This window comes from Bombina bombina, chromosome 4, assembly GCF_027579735.1.
Source record: "Bombina bombina isolate aBomBom1 chromosome 4, aBomBom1.pri, whole genome shotgun sequence".
In the NCBI taxonomy this organism is placed as follows: domain Eukaryota; kingdom Metazoa; phylum Chordata; class Amphibia; order Anura; family Bombinatoridae; genus Bombina; species Bombina bombina.
Window position 1 is genome coordinate 1,188,719,423 of NC_069502.1, and position 21,821 is coordinate 1,188,741,243.

The following is a 21,821-nucleotide window of genomic DNA, read 5'->3' on the forward strand; positions in this document are numbered from 1 at the left end:
TTATAAATATGAATTTCACGTCATTTTTGTAGTTTTATTAAGATTCTTACTCTGTGCCTTAACCCAGTGGAGTTCATGATCACTGAGTGCGGATGACAGCCATTTGTTGACATGATGAGGGTCCAATTTCAGATCTGGATTCTGGGGATCACCTGTATTGGAAAGGAGAAAGAAGATTGACAAGCGACTCATTGAATGTCTCTCTAGTACAAACTGGGGGAGGTATGGGCCCTGTTGCCATTTTCATTGACTACCTGCATTTTTACAGACAAATGAAAACACTATCTGACCTTTCAAATAATGGATGGTATGTCCCTCTAAAATACAGATCATCACCCTTGAAGCAGTAATAACACACACTTCCTCTAGTACAAACAGGGTATGGGGGGATAGGGGCTCTGTTGGAGACACTCTGCCCCTCCACTTTTAAATGCATCTGCCACTTTAAGGGTGATCACCTGCATCTTGCTGGGGTATGATCCTTCTAAATTTCAGATCACCATAATAATGTTGCAAGGACAAATCTGACCAGTGTTTGGCAAGGGGGAGGGATTATTTTTAGAGACTTTATAAATCACAGAGTGGTGTCAACCCTATAAAACAAAGACAGAAACCTCTTCTTTTCAAAGTTTTACACTCCTGTACTTAGTAGGTTATTGCCATAAAAATGCCTAACACCTAATTATTTTATTTACTGCATTCCCTTATCACCCAAAGACATCTTACAACACAAAAGCACACAATGCCCCTTAAATGAAAGAAGGGATTACCCATTTTGAAAAGGGGGCCTTATGCCACTTTAAACAACAGATTATTGCTATAGAAATGGAAAATTACCTGTTTTCTATTTGCCTTTTTCCATTCTCTGTGCTTTAAAAGGAACTTAGCACCCTCAAAATAAGCACTACCGTGGTACAAGTGACCCCTCTTTAGAAAAAGGGAAGACCACCCTTTGAAAGAAGGAGCTACATTACCAGGTGGCTGTCTTCTGATGACAATGACATCCGTGATAACCTGACAGAACTATAGGCATATGGAGTTGCATCAGGGTTGGTTATATCCCAACTTGCTCCCCACAGGTTTGGCACATTTTAAAAGGCCTTCACTACCTCTTAAACATAGAAATATATCATCAGACCTGGAAGGGCAAAGTATGATCACCAAAATGTCATTTTTTTAAATAAATTCTTCACTTTGAAAAAGTCAAGTGAGTGCGGATCTTCATTATGGTGTAATTCTCCTACATTCCTGTCCTACATTCCTGTCATCCTGGCATGCTGGATTGGAGGTGAGAGTGCAAATCCTTCTTGATTTGATTATATATATATATATATATATATATATATATATATATATATATATATATATATATATATATATAGATATATAGATATATAGATATATAGATATATAGATATATATATATATATATATATATATATATATATATATATATAGATATAGATATAGATATATATATATATATATATATATATATATATATATATATATATATATATATATATAGATATAGATATATAGATATATATAGTGTATATATACAGTGCTAACTTTTATACTGCGCTAGACCCCAAGGTCAAAATACTTTACATTCCTATGTTCTTCCCAAAGAAGAAAATGATCTTTTCAGTTTTAAATAGATATTTCTAAACTGATACTGTATATATATATAACTGATTATGTTTTTTTTTTGTAAAATATACTGTATATATATACCTATATATCTGAATATATCCAGATATAGACATGTAAACAGTATATATATATATATATATATATATATATATATATATATATATATATATATATATATATATATATATATATATATATATACAGAGAGAGAGAGAGAGAGAGAGAGAGAGAGAGAGAGAGAGAGAGAGAGAGAAAGTGAGAGAGAGAGTGAAAAAGAGAAATGGCAATAAAGTGTACTCTCAGGATTTTAGATAAAGTGGGAGTTGAACTTTATTGATGTTTTGAGGAAAATTACATTCCCTTTATCATTGATTCTGATGAAGGGGATGTAATCTTCCCCTAAACGCCAATAACGTTTTTGACTCACACTTTATCTAAAATCCTCTATAAAATTTCTCTATACAGTATATATTATAATCGCACCCAGGTAGTTGGCACATGGGGGGGGGGGGTTATATCTGCTGATTGAATTATATATATATATATATATATAGAGACACACATATTCATTTGCATATATGTGTTTATATGTGTATGTATGTGTGCACATAAATACACATGAATACACATATATACAATATATATATATATATATATATATATATATATATATATATATATATATATATATACATATACTTTTTGACACCATCACAGTTTTCAGTACTTGGTTATGGTCTCAATTTTTCACCAACTAATAACTTCGACATCTTTAAAACACTTCTAGATGTCAATAAGCTTATCAGAAACATCACTCTTAACAAATTTTACAATGATACACCTGAAAGCGCCCCTGATAATGCTGAACTTCCTACCAGAGACATAAGCATTAATTCAAAAACTTCAATCTACAGAGCTTCCTTTAAGGTCAGACAGATTAAACTCACATGGGGGTTTCAGAAACCCCTCCACTTTTTATCCTATACAGCATAGGGGTCACATTCTGGAAAAGTTTTTTAAGAGAGTCGAGCGTGACCTTTTGGAACTCAAATCCAATAGCTCACATACTAAACAAAATCTTACCAGGCAAGAAAAAGTGTCTCTTGAGGAGTTGAGATGCAAGGAGGACATAGTTGTCCGCTCGGCAAATAAGGGTGGCTCCATAGTCGTCCTTAATCGGTCTGATTATGTTAAGGAGGCCCATCGCCAGCTTAATGACACAGAGAACTATGCCCTCCTTGCGTCCGATCCGACCAGAGCCTTCCAGAGAGAGCTATTTAGCTTGCTGGACGATGGATTGGAGGATGGACACTTTGAAATTAAAACATTTGAGTATTTGTGTGTCAAACACCCTATAGTGCCCATCTTCCATTACTTGCCCAAAGTGCACAAATCCCTTACTAACATTAAGGGATGTCCTATAGTGAGCGGGATAGGTTCTTTAACCGAACACGCATCACAATGGATAGATAGCCTCCTACAACCACTGGTGGTTTCTTTGTTTGGTTACCTTCGGGGCACCAAACAGGTGATTGGCATATTGGAAGGCACGGATTGGAAATATGATGTATTCAGATGGGCCACAATTGATGTTGTGGCCCTATACTCGTCCATTCCCCACAAAGAGGGTCTGGAAGCGATAGCGTACTTTCTGAAACATCACTCAAACCTTACCCATGACTTTCAGATGTACATCTTACGTCTACTTAAATATCTACTGACCCACAACTATTTTAAATTTGAGGATCGATTCTATCTCCAGAGATGTGGGACAGCCATGGGGGCGAAATTCGCCCCCTCCTATGCCAACCTGTTTATGGGTTGGTGGGAGCTGTCCCACATCTATGGAGATAGTAATCCCTTAAGATATTTCGTCCATTACTATGGGCGATACATAGATGACCTTTTGGTCATCTGGTTGGGTGATGACGCTGATTTTTCGAACTTTATATCCCATCTCAATGATAATACCTATGGTATTCGATTTACTTCCGAATTACATAATAATTCGATTAATTTTTTGGATATTACCTTAACAGGTACCAAAGAAGGAAAAATCATCAGTAACATCTATAGGAAACCCACTGCTGGGAATGCATTGTTACACGCCAAAAGCTGCCACCCAACCCATGTTCCGTTTGCTGTTGCCAAGGGACAATTTGTCAGAGTCAAGAGAAACTGTAGTCAGGAAGATATGTTTTGCAAACAATCTAAAGATCTTACTAGAAGGCTCAAACAAAGAGGCTACTCGGATAAAATAATACACAAAGCAGAGAGACAAGTTCAGAGTATTGATAGACATGAACTAATTCGAGAACAGCCTATGACATCCAGAAAACTCAATACTGATTCTCAGGATATTACGTTTTTCACAGAGTTCAGCGCACAATATCAAGAGATATGCAGCATTGTTAAAAAACATTTTAACTTTTTGTCCGCTGATGACAAACTGGAAAAATGGGTAAAAAATGGATTACGTTGTTCCTAACGGAGAACACGTACTCTAGCCAACACTCTATCACCATCATCATTACCAGAACTTGACAAACCAGCTAGTTCATGGCTCACACAAAAGGGCCTTTACAAGTGCAGACAAAAATGTCGGGTTTGTGAGTATATCACAGCTTTAAACATATTTAGATCGGAGGTTACTGGGGAAACTTTCCCAATCACCAGTTGTTTGAAATGTACCACTACATATGTGATATACTTGCTAACCTGTACATCGTGCCACCTACAATAGGTAGGCCTCACTACTAACGAGGTAAAAGTTTGAATCAGAAACCACCTGTCTACAATACAGGCAGGTGAGGCTAGTACTCCGTCAGACATTTTGCCCGCTTCCATGACAAAAACATTAGTACCCTGAGATGGCAAGTCATAGAAAGGGTCTTCTGTCCCCTCAGAGGTGGTGACCGAGATACACTATTCATTTTAGTGAAAAACATATATGAAATATGAAAAATATACAAACATTTCTGTGATGTAAACTAATACATTTTCATGCTTTATCCACTTTATGGTTTATACTTTATACTTTTCTTAAGTAAGATGTTTGATTTTCATGTTTACTTAGCTTACTATTTTTATTAGTTATTTAGTTTACTTAGTTTCCGTTTGCTAAGCTCAATTATTGTTTCATTCATCAAATAGAGTGTTTTAAATTATGTATATTGTACATTATAAACATTTAAGATTATGTCAAATCATTTATCCATGTATTTATCTAATCCCTTTAACTGGTTTGTCCAGTGATTCATTCACACTTTAATATACAGCACTTTTGAATTGTATAGGGCACTTTAAATTGTTTAAATTGTATGAGCAGGTATTGAAATTACCTATTGACACACCTTGTTGAATTTTTAATTAATTACATTTTAACCAATGAGATATAACCTACTTCCTTAAATAGGTTGTCAGGTGTTTCCTTAAACAGCTATGATTACGACCTGAGGGTCGAAACATGTCAGCCGTTTTGCACAAGTGACTGTGTCTCACTCACTGTTCCCATGGATGTTGTGTACTTTTAAACTAATTTGTATTGAAGTTTGGACTTTTTACCTAATTTTGTCTGCTGCATTCTGCCTTTGTTACCTTATACTGTATATATTATATATATAAATACAAACATATACATATTTAGACACTCCAGACAAGTCAGCCTCACTAACCCTTCTCTGGTTAATTTGCTATACCATGGACTTGTAATATCAAGTTGCGCACTAATGTTAGCGCAGTCCAGTCATATTGCTTATCGCGACCAATGCTAACATTAGCTCTCCTTTTGTAATTTTCTAAAAACCTCTGCAATGTAGTTCTCTGGACAAATTTACACTCCCTTGCAAACCTAGGTATGATCTTCATCAAAGGATATCAAAAGAACAAATTACATTTGAAAATAGAAGTAAATTGGAGCGCTGATTTAGATTGATTGCTCTGTCTGGATCTTGACAATTTAGTTCTGACTTTCATACCCCTTTAACCCATTTAAACGGACATTATTCTGAAAGATTATGGGTTAGGTTACAAGTGAAGTAGTATTTAGTTCATTTGCGTATTACAACGCACTAATCGCTGGACTAATTCGCTGGACTTGAAATACCTCAACTAAATTAACTTCTTTCCTCATAGACTTCAATGTAGTGAATAAAAAAGCATGCCAGATAGTGTTTAAATTCATTTAACTGTTTATGGTAATGTATTAATGTTGTGTTTGGTGCAACTTTTTTTGTTTACTTCCTACCCTTCATGAGAGGTCTTGCTAACCCGACGAGAGTAAAATACGATTGTGCTTAGGCATTCGCATATACTTTTAACTTGTAATACCTCGCTAAATTTAACGCAGTGGTATGACACTTACAGCGCCACTTGAAAACTAGCTCTATATGTTATAGAAAAGAAAAGAGAAAATATCTGAGTTGAATACCCTGCTTATAGTTTTCAGAATAGAAAATTCTTTGGAGCAGTGTCAACAAATATAAAATATAAAACAAAATAAACTTTTGTTTGTGAGAATATATCTACTTGGAACTTCAATAAAGAACTGCATCCAAGTAGTAGGTGATGTCACGGTCCTCTGACTCAATGGCACTCGGGCGTCAAAATGTATAAGGGTTTGTACTTGGGCTTGATGGGTGCTGGTCATTCCAACAGTGTTGCTGTCTATGAATGCAAATACTTTTTGTTTTGTTTTCAGCACATATTGGGTTCTGTACCCTTTTTTAGCTATATAAGCTTCTCCTCATATATGGTATATATATACTGTATATAGATAGATAGATAGATAGATAGATAGATAGATAGGTAGGTAGATAGATAGATAGATAGATAGATAGATAGATAGATAGATAGATAGATAGATAGATAGATAGATAGATAGATAGATAGATAGATAGATAGATAGATAGATAGGTTTACTGCTTTCTTACCTTTGTGTATTTGAAGAGTTTGCTTAAATATTACATTACCCTCTTGGATTTAAATTCTTTTTTATAATTTTAGATATACTTTTAGATGTATTTTATCTTATACATATATTACATACTACACCAAGTTAGTCTTCTTCTTTCATTTTTCCCCCTCATTTTTTTTTTTCAGTTTTAAGGACAAACGTTATATCCCATAATGCTTCATGTATCTATGCAGTATTTATTTGGCTATTTAGGCTTAAAACAAAAACTTTCAAGACTTCTGACATACTAAGTTGAGAAAAAACTGAGTATTTTTCTTTGATGGAAAATTTCCAGTAAAGAAAAAAATGTAATTAGCTGGTGATACATTGGGTTTTGTTTTATTGCTAGAAGTTAATAAGACAAGTTTTTTTTTATTTCCATTAATTTATGGATTTCTTTGCTAACACCAAGGAATAAAGTAGAAAATATAAATAAGTGAAATGCTTATTTTCCCTTCAAGGATTAGCTGTCTCTAATCTTCTAGCAGGATTTCTTTATTTCTTATTAGGAGGCATGTCTGAGCTATCAAAATTATATGGTGTTTATGGAAAATAATCAAGATTATTTCACAATGTGATTGATGCTAGACTTATTTATGAACTGTAAATGAATCAAATAAGATAGTAATCCATTAGTGTATAATTTTTTTGTAAATTAAAGGCTCTGTGGTGCTTTTCATATAAGATTAGAAGCATTCTTGCATATACTTAATTTTGCAAAAATACTTCATTTGAAAGTTTTCAATAATAATTATCTAAAGTGCATGTTACTAGATACTGCAGTAAATCACATGCATGAGCACCCTCCATGCATTCTGCTAGATCCGACGAAGCATAAACAATTGACGGATGCCTATGTACATTGACTACTTTCAGACTGGCTCACCTGCTCTTATGATTAATGATAATTGTTTTTGAAAAACAAAATATTATTTTTGTTCCAAACTAAATATATGGCAAAAATGCTTTATATTGAATTTGGAATCTACTGCATTTTTTGTTTAAATGTGTGAGTGTGTATATGTGTGTGTAAAGTAGTCAAAAAGATCTGACATGGATGTGGGAGGAAGCATGATTAAGGGCCTGATTATCTAAAAGTCTTGCAAACATTTCTAAATCTCTCCAATACTTTGAAGACCCTAGTGGAATTTTCTAAAGGTAGTTTCTACCCTGAAAACAGTGTGTCTCACAAAGGGGTGTTCCATGCATTTAAAGGGACATTAAATTTCTGAGTACAACTACAGTAGAATGGTGACAACTCATGCAATTATTTTATCTCCTGTAACTACAACTCTCTTTAAATATATTCTCATAGTTTAACCCATTAGAGAAGCAAGTTGGTTAAGTTCTGCATCTTTATACTGGGTGCCGCCATCTTGGCACACATGTATTGTTGCATCCTGTGAGAGAAGCAGTGTACTTTCACAGATCAGTAACATTAATGGCTTTTTGACAGCTGTAACTTTCACTTTAGGTTAGGTTGCACAAAAAAACTAAAGATTGTAAAATTTTTGCAGTTTTTTTAAACAGTTTAAAATTTACATCACAAATATAAAAACAATCTTAAGACTAATATAGACCAATGCAACAAAACTAAAACTTCTTGTCAAAGAAGACAACAATATTACTGATATATGAATGTGCACCACTCTGTCACATGGTACAAGAATACATAAAAGGGACAGTAAACACCAAAAATGTTATCGTTTAAAAAGATAGATAATCCCTTTATTTACAGTTCCCCAGTTTTGCACAACCAACACTGTTATAGTAATATACTTTTTACATCTGCAATTACCTTGTATCTAAGCTTCTGCAGACTGACTCCTTAGCTCAGATCTTTCGACAGACTTGCATTTCAGGCAATTAGTGTTGACTCTTAAATAACTCCACGTGCATGAGCACAATGTTATTTATAGGACACACTTGAACTAATGCCCTCTAGCTGTGAAAAATGTCAAATGCATTCAGATAAGAGGTGACCTTAAACATAAAGTGCTTAGAAATTAGCATATGAGCCTACCTAGGCTTAGCTTTCAACTAAGAATACCAAGCGAAAAAGTGATGATACAAGTAAAATTAGAAAGTTGTTTAAAATGACATGCCCTATCTGAATCATGAACGTTTATTAGAGAATGTTAGATTAGAGAGCATCTCAGAAGAGAGCTACAGGCATAGGAGAGAAAACAATAACATGGTGAGTAGTAACCCTGCTTCTGTAGTTGTGCCCATCAGTTTATTGTCCCTTTAAGTATGCAGCAGAGGCATTACAATAGGGCTAGGGGAAAAAAATGGACATTAGAAATTGTATTGTTAAATCACATTCTAATTTGTAACAAAATATAATATATAAATAAATAAATATAATATAAAATCAAATTTTATGGAAAAATTAAAAGTAACTTTGATATTGTCTATGAAAAAATATTTAGGTCTTGATTTTAAGTGAAGTTCTCATTTATTGTGCACCTGTAAACGGTCAAATCTGCCCATTTACGGGCACACAAAAAATAACCAGCCATTTCAAGTGACTGGTTATTGCTACTACAAGCTTGTGCTAGCAATTAGCGCTTCAAAAATGAACCAGAGGTCAGACCTCTGGTAATTTTATAAATATTCCCCAGGTGCCCCAAAATACAACGTGTAGTGTTTTTAAAAAATAGTAGCAATTAAAAAAAAGAAACTGCACAAGCAGTTATCAGGAGTTAAAGTGAGCGGTGTTAATAAAAATGGCACTGAAAAGTGTCTTTACATTGCGGTCTATAGGATCTCTGTGATCTCTGTAAATATATACAGTATGTATATGCTTATATACTGTACATATATATTTATATACACATATTAACAAATAAATATATATGTATATGCTTATATACTGTACATATATATTTATATACACATATTAACAAATAAATATATATGTATATGCTTATATACTGCACATATATATTTATATACACATAGTAACAAATAAATATATATGTATATGCTTATATACTGTACATATATATTTATATACACATAGTAACAAATAAATATATATTTATATATTCATATACATATATTTAAATTTGCTGCCCATTGCTGCACAACTTACCTTTCATATAGTATGTGTGCTAATAATTCTGCCAAGCTCTCCATCTTTTTGTCATTACTTAACAATTGGGACTATGCATGTAAACAGACATAGCTACTGTGTGTGAATGGCTGAGGCTAAATGATTCCCAATTTTAACAAAGTCTACTGCTCAAAATTAGAACTAAGCACCTGTAAGTATCAATCTGTACAAAATGCTCAGAGTGATCAGTAACTAGTCTATAAATTCCCACACATTTCTATAATTAAAATAAAATTCAATACAATTTGATTGAAATGAAATGAAGGGACATTAAATTTAAATAATAAATACATCAAACATTTGAAAGCTCATAATTTAAATGTGATATATAAATATATATATATATATATATATATATATATATATATATATATATATATATATATATATATATATATATATATATATATATATATATATATATATATATATATGTATACTGTATATAAATAAATATACACACACACACTCTCTGTGTATTGTAAATTTGCGATTGTAATTTAAGTGAGGATTGAAGAATTTTTTGTAGACTTTTTGATTTGAAAGTCAAATTTGTTTGAGAATACAGTCTGTATGCAAATCATCTTTCACAGTAATTACTACATACATACTGTGGATTTTACGGATTAAGGTGATTCCACTGCTATGGAATGTGAATGAAATATTAAGAATATTATACCTTATCTTTGTATCAGTTGTTCCATGGATATTTTATTTCATTTAAAAGAAATTGGAGCTTGATGGGCTGAAGTATTATGAAAATATAATTTATTTTGTTGCCTAGAAATACTGCTTCTCTAGCATGTGTTGTGACCCCTATATAGGCTATACATTATGCCTTATCTAAATAAATAATTCAATACAACACAAGGATGGGTGTAAAGGCCGCAGCCCGCATTTATTTAAATAATTTTAAATAACATTCATAAAATTAACAATTATATTAATCATAAACTTCTAACTTTAAAACATAAGGTGCAAGAGCACCGAGATGTACCTTCCCCCGGTTTACAACCAGGTACATCCCCCCAAAACTCTCCCGCCTCTTTAGGGAGGTACCAGCTTACTTAACCTCCAGATCTAAATCACCCCGCCATACCAACAAAACCCCAGCCTGCTGCGACAAATTCAACAAACAGGGAGGGAGGGAGGGAAATTTTCCCTTGCGTTTGTATAAGCTACAGAGGACTGGAATATTCCCGCCCAAGCACCAAGTAACCGTTACTTGGCTCCGCCCCCAACATTAGACGGCTCCATTCGCCAGAATAGGGGTCACATTCCCCTCCGTCGAATTCTTTCCTCCAGGGAGTCCTGACCCCTATATAGGCTATACATTATGCCTTATCTAAATAAATAATTCAATACAACACAAGGATGGGTGTAAAGGCCGCAGCCCGCATTTATTTAAATAATTTTAAATAACATTCATAAAATTAACAATTATATTAATCATAAACTTCTAACTTTAAAACATAAGGTGAAAGAGCACCGAGATGTACCTTCCCCCGGTTTACAACCAGGTACATCCCCCCAAAACTCTCCCGCCTCTTTAGGGAGGTACCAGCTTACTTAACCTCCAGATCTAAATCACCCCGCCACAGCACGCCACTGCGTGCCTACCCCACACGGGCTAAGGCCTTTAACACTGCTTCTTTGATGTTAAAGTTAAAGAGGTGGAGCCCCACCTCATTCAAATGCACACCATCCTTTAAAAAGAAACAACGCCCAGTCTCCCCTTCGAATTCAACATGGCGAATGCCAAACCCCCCAATCCTACAAACAAAACTACTAATTGATCTATTCACCTTTTTTCTAGAGGCCTCCAGCTTCTTCACATCCCATGCTGCTCTCCAGACTGACCTGGGTTCAATGTCAGACCATACTATTACCATATCAGGGAACAACTCCCGCAACCTAACCAAATCCCTCTTAATTCTGTCCAGCAAATCCTTCTGTGATAGAAAACCTAAATCGTTCCCACCTGCATGTACAATTAGAATCGCTGGAGGCCGAAATAGCCTAGCATAATCAACAATCTTTTTTAACAATTGGTCCCACCTCAATCCTCTAGTCCCAAACCACCTCAACTTCACTGTCTCCTCATTCATCTTCAGCTGTGTTCCCTGATCTGTACTTGCCGCTGCCTTCCGGGCCCAATAAATGTAAGAATGCCCCACAATCCAACAATGTACTGGACCTGTCAAGACAAAATAAAAACCTAAACTCTCATATCAGGCCTGACATAAGACTTAAAACAACCAGACTTCCAGCCACCAATTCTCTTAATCACACTCTCACCCAAACCTAAATTGGCCGCCTCCGTCGCCGCCCCAATTCGAAAAGAATGAGTACCAAACTCCTCAGCCACATAGCCCAAACTTGACAACACCTTTCTAAACACAGCCAAAAACTGAAAGCGCGAGAGACTTGAACCATCTTGATGCACAAATAAAGGCAAAAAACCAACTGGGCGCACCTCCAAAAAGGCCTCCAATACCAACACTGGACAACAACTCCCTTTAGTCTCATTAATCTGGATCCACCTCCCCACCCCTTTTTGATCCGTCTTCGATTTCCTCAACCACACCCACAACACCTTATCCTTGATAGATACATCTCGTGCCCACAAACCTCCTAAATCATGCCTATTAGCTCCAACTAATTCTGATATACGAAAAGCACCAAAAAAGGCCAACACAAAAGCAGCCCGAAATAAAAGAAATTCAAACTTAGATGAACATACAACTCTTAGAGAACCTAATATCTGTCTTAAGGTATCAAATACCACCGGACGTCTCCTATCATTACACACCTGACCTTTACATAAACCTCTTACAGCCAACCGAATGACAAACAACTTTGTCAAATCCTGCATTCTCAACAACTTAAAAAGGAAACTCATAGCTGCAATAGACTTTTGAACTTTTGACTTAGACCATCCCGAACTTCCCCATTCACCCACCCATGCTAAGAAATCACTATCCCACCCCTCATTGGCAGACCTCATTCTTCTTCCAGACACATATTGAAACCAATGCCTCCACACAGATATATATGCCACCCAGGTACCTTGAGCTAGTGCTCCCCTGGCAAAACGGATTAGATCCAGGATTTCAGATCCCACAGCTCTGGCGGACATCCAACACCCTCCTTCTCCGCATCTGGAGCCACTTCCCAGAACCTTTCCCACTGAAAGCGAGAAAGAGCATCAGCAATGACATTCTGGTAACCTGGAACATGAACAGCACGAAATAAAACATTCATTTGCATACAGTCCAACACAAACAACCTCAAAAGTCGCACCACAGGCAACGAGCTAGATGTAAGTCTATTAATTGCGAATACAACTCCCAAGTTATCTGTGTGGAAAACCACCTTTTTGTTCCTAAGCAGATCTTTCCACACTTTTACTGCGACCACCAACGGGAACAATTCAAGAAAGACCAAATTCTTATTGAGGCCAGCTTGTTTCCACTCCACCGGCCATAAACCTGCAGACCAATGCCCCTGAAAAAAGGCGCCATACCCCACGGAGCCAGCTGCATCAGTATACAAATGAAGATCATAATTCGAGACTGCCAAACCTTGCATTATCTCGCAGCCATTAAATTTTTCCAGAAAAACCAACCAGATTTTTAAATCCTCTTTTAGCTCCTTACCCAACCGAATCCAATGGGATGGGTTCTTCACACCAACTGTCGCTAAAGACAACTTCCTACAGAAAACTCTCCCAACCGGAATAATCCTGCAGGCAAAATTTAGCTTGCCTACAAGGGATTGAACTTCTTTAAGCATGAGTTTTTTCTTTTTAAAACAGCTCTGAATGCAATTTTTTAAGTCAAACACCTTGTCCAAAGGCAAACGGCATTCCATACTTACAGAATCAATTTCAATGCCCAAAAAGCTCAAAACTGTCTGAGGGCCTTCAGTCTTTTCATGAGCTATAGGAATGCCAAAATCAGATGCCACATTAAAGAAGTGTTCCATCAGTTGCGCACAATCTTCAACCCCTGCCTTGCCTACAAAAAGGAAGTCGTCAAGGTAATGCACCACTGACTTCAAACCTGAAACTTGCCTAACGACCCATTCCACAAAAGTGCTAAACTTTTCAAAATACGCACATGATATGGAACAACCCATTGGCAGACACAAGTCCACGTAAAAGGCCCCATCAAAATAACAGCCCAATAAGTGATGACAAACCGGATGTACAGGTAAAAGCCGAAAGGCTGCTTCCACGTCCACCTTCCCCAACAAAGCACCCACACCCGCTGCCGACACCAATCTAACCGCCTGATCAAATGATGCATACCTAACCGCAGACTCATCAGGATCAATACCGTCATTTACCGACGAACCTTTCGGGAAAGACAGATGGTGGATCAGACGAAACTGACCAGCCACTTTTTTGGGGACCACCCCCAGTGGAGAAACCCTCAAATTCTTAAATGGCGGGTGACTGAAAGGCCCTGCCATTCTACCCAATGCAACTTCCTTGACCAATTTACCTCGGACAACCTCCGGAAATTCTTTAGCAGACTTTAAATTCCCCGAAATTTGACAAGCCACCCCTTCCTCAAAAGGAATCCAAAAACCAGAACTGAACCCCGTTAATAACAACTCCGCATCCCTCTCTTTCCCCCTCACCTTAGCGTAACGCTCTAGCCAAGGAACCATCCTTCTTACCTTCACCGGGGTCTTGGCCCTTAAAAGCAACCTCTCCTGCCTTTCCACTGCCACCTTTCTTGAAACATTTGGTCCAAGGGTGGGTTCCCTCACAACCGGAACAAGCATGCTTGTATTTGCATCCGGTACCGAACTTACATACTCCTTCATTGTACTGAAAGCACAATCCTTTCCTAATGGCCACTGCCGCACCTCCTCCAGAGACTCCCCCGGATGGGCTGTTACCCCCAGCATTTCCTCCCCCGAAACCACGAAAGGACCCACGCATCGGAGTCATCAACTCTAACCATATCCCCATATCCCGGTCATCCCAACGCATCTCCGGTCTTACAGCCAGGCGCTGACGAAATTGTTCATCATACCGCCACCACGCCAATCCCCCGTAAGTGCGGTAAGCCCCTGATATCTCGTCATAATAGCAAAAAAGAGCTGAACACTGATCTGAAAATTTTTCACCAATTACAGCCGCTAAAATACAAAATGCTCTCGACCAATTTGAAAGTGTTTTGGGTATTTTACGGTAACGTTTCTTGCGTTCATCCTCTTCTTTTTTCTCCTTATCCTTTGTGTCCTCCTTGATCTCCATCATCTGTTCAAGTGGTAATAATGAAAACAGCTCTAAATATTCCCGTTTCCATATTTTTTCTTTTATATCTTGCGTCAAATGAATCCCCAGTGGACCGATTGAGCATAAGCATGTTCTTCTCATCGCGCTCTCTGGAACTTTCACGATGTCCCCCGAAGAAATCATGTCTTTTTTCTGCCCTTTGGTCCCTTCAATTACTTGACCGCTGTCACCCGAACCCGACACCCCTACTGCAGCAAGAACCACACTTCCCGTCTCTGAAACCACTCCTGGTACAGGAGCCCCACTTCCCGAACCCCCACTCCATGCTAACGCAACATTCCCTCCCTGAGCTTCCGGTTGCTTCTCAAATTTTGCCAATAAATCCTTTAAACCGCTCACCAAAGCCTGCTGCGCATTTCCTCCAACATGCTCACTACCATGCACACTCACAATTCTTGTAGCACCCTCACCTGTGGGCCTGGGCGCCGTAGCTGGCTGAGCTGCTCCAGATTCCCTCGCCTGTTCTGCTCCAATCACCGCTGGTTGAGGCCTAATTACATGTTCCCGAGTCCTCTGCGCCCTCCGTCTGTGCGAAGATGACCTAGATCTTCTCCTCCTCCCATTCCTTTCCGCAGTTCTTTCCAACCTTCCCCATGTAGGAGAACGCCTTTCCTGACGATGCCGCACTCTCTCTTTAGGCGACCGGGATCTACCACGACGCCGTACATCACCAGACCTCCTAGGACTGTGGCGCTCATGGGTATCCCTACCGTGAGGCCGTATCTGTGGAGAGGAGACAGTGAAAGGCCTATTATGACATCCCTCCCTATCACTCCTAACACTCGCTACCCCAGACATAGCCACTGAGTCTCCCACACCTTGTTTCCCCATCAAACCTGGTGATAAAGCCCTTATTAACTGTTCCAAAGTGGCCAGGTCCCCTACCTGCCGTTGAACCACCGGTCCCGCTGAGGTGCCTTCCCCGGGATCTTCCATATCCAAATCACTGTATGTATAATCAAAACACAATGCATCTCCCTCCATGTCATGCCCTGACGGAACAACAGAAATATCTGTCCCACCGCCCACCTGGGCCCTTCCTTCCTGAACTAAACCTGCAGGAGATAAACACAATACATCAATTCCCCTATTTTCCTTTTTTCCCTTACCTTTACCAGATTGCTTTCCCCCCCTCAAATTGCTTTTACCCTTTCCCCTCATGCAAACCCCTTTTACATTATAACTTTTTCCTTCACTGTTTAATTGCCCCACACTACCTCTCCCCACCCCACAGCCCGCTTCAATTTGAACCTTACCTGATCTATTACCTTTTACTGACTTCCTCACACTTTTTAACCCCCTCCTAGAAACTCCCTGTACAGACTGACTCTCCTTAATACTCCCTATAACCCCTTCATTAACATCCAAACCTTTAAAAACAGCCTTTTTTGCAGCCCCCACTTTATCCCTCTCCAAAGCTAATATTGTGCCTTCACTATCCCCTTCAACCAGCTCCCGCATTTCATGTGAGGCAACAGGATTTAAGTCCTTTGCCGCAGACCTCTCCTGACAAGTGCGAATGGTTAAAGGATCCCTAACCAATTCAAATACTCCTGATGTTCCTAAATTCTGCCCTGACAACGACATTTCACCCATATGATCAAGGCCCAGCCCACTCCCTTCAATTGTCCTACCTGCCGTAGAACCGGTCCGGTTAGCCGCCTCCTCAGATTGCACTCCTTCCAACGACCTCCGTACCGGCCTTTCACGACTTCTCCTCTGTTCAACCGCCACAGCTTTGGACCCTCCCCCCCGCCGGGGGGCACCGACACCGCTGTTCCCGATTTCTGGTGACAAGCGAACCGGAGGCCTAGACCGCCTCCGCGACCTGCCGTCACTGGTCCCTTCTGAAGTGGCTCCCGGGAGATTGGCCGCCGCCAAATAATCCCGGAGCCATGCTGTCCCACGTGCTGCCGCCATCCTGTTCACCTCTTCCAATAGTAATTCCATTCTCTAAGGCCTATCCAAACGCAAGGTACAAAATTTTCCCTTGCGTTTGTATAAGCTACAGAGGACTGGAATATTCCCGCCCAAGCACCAAGTAACCGTTACTTGGCTCCGCCCCCAACATTAGACGGCTCCATTCGCCAGAATAGGGGTCACATTCCCCTCCGTCGAATTCTTTCCTCCAGGGAGTCCTTATTATGAAAAATGTGTTTCACAGGTAACCTAATTTGTGGTATGAAGATATGATGACACGTTTACAAGATGTATTATTATTATTAACTAATGGCAATTTAAAAACTGTTCCATGTGTAATATGGAGTCAAGCACAAAAATACTACAATCTCAACTATCAAATGATTTCACTCCACACATAGAAGCCGAATTATCAAGCCGTCAACTATGCTGCATTTGACGGCACCAATACTCTCGCCTAACATTGCAGCTGCGGACCTGAATACACTCTCCTTATTTATAAAAAAAAGCTGTCAAAAAGCTGTGCGCCAAGTATGGGGCAATGAGCATCAGACTGTTGCTAACTAACAGTCATCAATCCAGCTGCTATTCGGCTTTTTCCCAACTTTATTTATATCTTGTCACTAAACATCGCTACTATACTAAAATGTTTAACCCGTATCCCGCCACTCCCGGACCTCTTCACAACTAAATAAAGTAATTAACCTCTATCCCGGCGCTCCCGGAGCCCACTGCAACTCTAATAAAGCTATTAACCCCTATCCCTCCACTCCCAGAGCCCACCGCAACTCTAATAAAGTTATTAACCCCTATCCCCCCGCTCCCAGAGCCCACCACAACTCTAATAAAGATATTAACCCCTATCCCCCCGCTACCGAACCCCTCCACAACTAAATAAATGTATTAACCCCTAAACCCCTGGCCTTCCACATCACTACCACTTACTAAACCTATTAACCCCTAAACCACCAGCCCCACGCATCGCCATAAACTAAATTAAGCTATTAACCCCTAAACCTAACAACCTGCTAACTTTACATTAATATTAACTCATCCCTATCTTATAATAAATTTAAACTTATCTTTAGAATGAAAATAAACTATATTAAACTATTAATTAACCTACCCTAACTATTATACTACAATTACATTAAACTAACAATTAAATTAACTATATTAGATATTTAAAAACCTAACCCTACTCAATTTATTTAGATCTACAATTAAATATTACTAAGTTACAAAGAAACAACGACTAAGTTACACAAAATAAAAAACACTAAGTTACACAAAATAAAAAATAAATGATCAAATATTTAGTAAAACCCACCACCCACAACCAAACCCCCAAATAAAAACCTATCTAAAAAACCTAAGCTTGCATTCTATTGGCTGATTGGAATAGCCAATAGAATGCAAGCTCAATCCTATTGGCTGATTGGATCAGCCAATAGGATGAAAGCTCAATCCTACTGGCTGATTGCAACAGCCAATAGGATTTTTTCCCCTTTAATTTCGATTGGCTGATAGAATTCTATCAGTCAATCAGAATGTAAGAGACACCATCTTGGATGAAATCATTTAAAGGGAAAATTCATTCTGCAACAGACGTCGGTAGAAGAGGATGCTCTGCGCCAGATGTCTTGAAGATGGAGCCACTCCGCACCGGATGGATGAAGATAGAAGATGCCCTCTGGATAAAGACTTCTGCCCGCTTGGATGAAGACTTAGGCCCACTTGGATGAAGATTTCTGCCGGCTTCCCCGAGGACTTTTGCCGCTTGGATGAGGATGGATGTCCAGTCTTTGAAAACTGTAAGTGGATCTTCAGGGGTTAGTGTTAGGTTTTTTTTAAGGGTTTATTGGGTGGGTTTTAATTTTAGGTTAGGGACTTTGGGCTGAAAAAGAACTAAATGCCCTTTTAAGAGCAATGCCCATCCAAATGCCCTTTTCAGGGCAATGGGGAGCTTAGGTTTTTTAGATAGGTTTTTATTTGGGGGATTTGGTTGTGTGAGTGGTGGGTTTTACTGTTGGGGGGGTGTTTGTATTTTATTTTACAGGTAAAAGAGCTGACTTCTTTGGGGCAATGCCCTGCAAAAGGCCCTTTTAAGGGCTATTGGTAGTTTATTGTAGGCTAGGGTTTTTTTATTGGGGGGCGGGGCTTTTTATTTTGATAGGGCTATTAGATTAGGTGTAATTAGTTTAAATATTTGATAATTTTTTTATTTATTTTATGTAACTTAGTGTTTTTTATTTTGTGTAACTTAGTGTTTTTTTATTTTGTGAAACTTAGTTGTTATTTTTTGTAACTTAGTAATTCTTTATAGTAGATTTAAATATCTTGAGTAGGGTTAGGTTTTTAGAAATGTAATATAGTTAATTTATTGTTAGTTTAATGTAATTTTAGTATAATAGGGTAGGTTAATTCATAGTTTAATATAGTTTAATTTCATTTTAGTATAATAGTTAGGGTAGGTTAATTAATAGTTTATTATAGTTTATTTTAATTCTAAAAGTAAGTTTAAATTTATTATAAGATAGGGATGAGGTAATTATAATGTAAAGTTAGCGGCTTGTTAGGTTTAGGGGTTAATAGCTTAATTTAGTTTATGGCAATGTGGGGGCTGGTGATTTAGGGGTTAATAGGCTTAGTAAATGGTAGTGATATGGTAGGCCAGGGGTTAATACATTTATTTAGTTGCGGTGGTGTCGGGGAGCCGTGGGATAGGGGTTAATATATTTATTTAGTAGCGGAGGGGTCGGGGAGCGGCGGGATAGGGGTTAATAAATTTATTTAGTTGCGGAGGGGTCGGGGAGTGGTGGGATAGGGGTTAATAACATTATGTAGGTGGCTGCAGATTAGGGGTATTTAGAGCGAAACGCTCTGTTTAGAGCGAAACGCGTCAAGCTGTGTGACTTGTTTGCATATATATTTTATGAACTTTTTAATGTTGTCAATCTAAAGACCAGATTACATATATAACCCAAGTTATTTTTATTTTGCACCTTTTTACTGAACATCTGAATCTCTGGATACTAAAACTGCATGCATAGCACTAAGGGCAGTTTATATCATTCCACTATACTGATATCCGAGAAAAAAGATACCACCAGAGATAACTGTGAAGAAGAACCACTGTATTGCATCCTCCCACTGGGGAGTGTGACGTCAGACGCCGATTTCACGTGGCAGAGCTGAAAATATCGCCAGCCAAACTGTAAGAGGAGCCGCGTTTACAAGAAAGTATAAAAGGTATAAGAGAAACTGTATACTGTCAAAAGAGCTGCTATCAAAAAAGTGATTACGGTAACTCTAACCGATGGTGCACTACATGAACGGTTTTTGTCTGGGAAATACAAAGTATTAATAAGCTACAATATAACTGCATGCATACCACTAAGTGCAGTTTTTTTTACAAAGTATCGACTGAAAATTTTTGCAAAACGCCAAAGTCACTGACTGACATTCAATATTAGGACCGCTGTGTGACATACTGGCATGCTTATAATAACATATATTAATTGTGTCCATTGAGTATAATATATTACTGTGTTTATGAATTTTGGGAGACGTCCCACAGCTGATGAGGTCATTTATTTAAATATTGGAGTTATTTTGTTTTAATAAATTGTGTTTACTTATATATATATATTAGAGTGGACCTTTTTATATATATCTCAGCTTTTAGTTACATTAATTGGATTTTAACAATCTATTCACAAATATTGTTTTTTAATTGATTGAATAATTTTTTACACATGGCACCAACTATATAAATGGTTGTTATATAACTTATATCAATATATATATATATTGTAATTTGAACACACTCATTGCAACATATAGGACACTTATTTTCTACACAAATGTATTTTTTTGTTAAATAAGAGGATTCACATACAACAATTTTAAAGCACTTTGCACTTTACATGGATCTTGAATAATATTTGATAAAATATCCATATACACTTCACTTAAAAAAATCAAAAAAATCCAAAGAGATACACCCTTTACTCAATTTTAAAGCACACTCTTTTTCTCTAACTATTCCTTCAGCTATAGCAAGCGCCCTCACTCCATTCCAATTGATAGTAACTTAAGAATTTCGAAAAGACTGAAGGATTTTTTCATTAAGTGAGGAGTTTGGAATATTTATAGTTCCAGTGCTCTACTCATCCTCATTTAAATTAAAATTAAAATACCCCATGCTCCTCCGCCCACTTCAAAATACATTTTTTCTTTGAGCTAATAGTTTGAGTTGTTGTCCAATCAGCACTCTAGGTACAACAAAAGTGCCATATGGGGAGAGCGCTGATTGGACAACAATTCAAACTGTTATCTTGCAGAAAAATGTACTTTCAAAGTGGGCGGTGGACTTCTGGGAGTTTGAATTTCATATCTATATAATAAGTAAGTTGTAGCGCGACTTTATTACAACTGATGAATTAAAATCCATCTAAAATATAATTTACATTCCGGATCTAATTTTAAAAGGGGAGAGTTTACCATCACTTTAAGGACTAGCTTATGGGTGAAAAAAATTACTGCACAAAGCCAAACCAATCAAAATAATAGTTACTTAAAGGGACACATACCGAAAATTCTTCTTTTATGAATCAGATAGAACATACATGGTAAAAATATTGTTCCAATTTACCTTTATTATCAATTTTGTTTAATTATCCTGGCATCCATTATTGAAGGATCATCAATGCACTTCTGGGAGCTAGCTGAACATATTGGAAAGCCAATGACATGAGGCATATATGTGCAGCTACCAATCAGCACCAGTCTCAGCAAATTGTGAGACTGGTTACATGTGAGGTTAGCGATACATTCTCTGTATTCCCGGTCTCATA

General features: G+C 37.7%; 1 protein-coding gene across 1 annotated transcript in view; it reads left to right on the forward strand.

The window, feature by feature from the left end:
- LRFN2 (leucine rich repeat and fibronectin type III domain containing 2) overlaps positions 1-21,821 on the forward strand; it is a 333,038-nt gene that overhangs the window by 281,215 nt on the left and 30,002 nt on the right. The gene's annotated exons all lie outside the window — the stretch shown is intronic.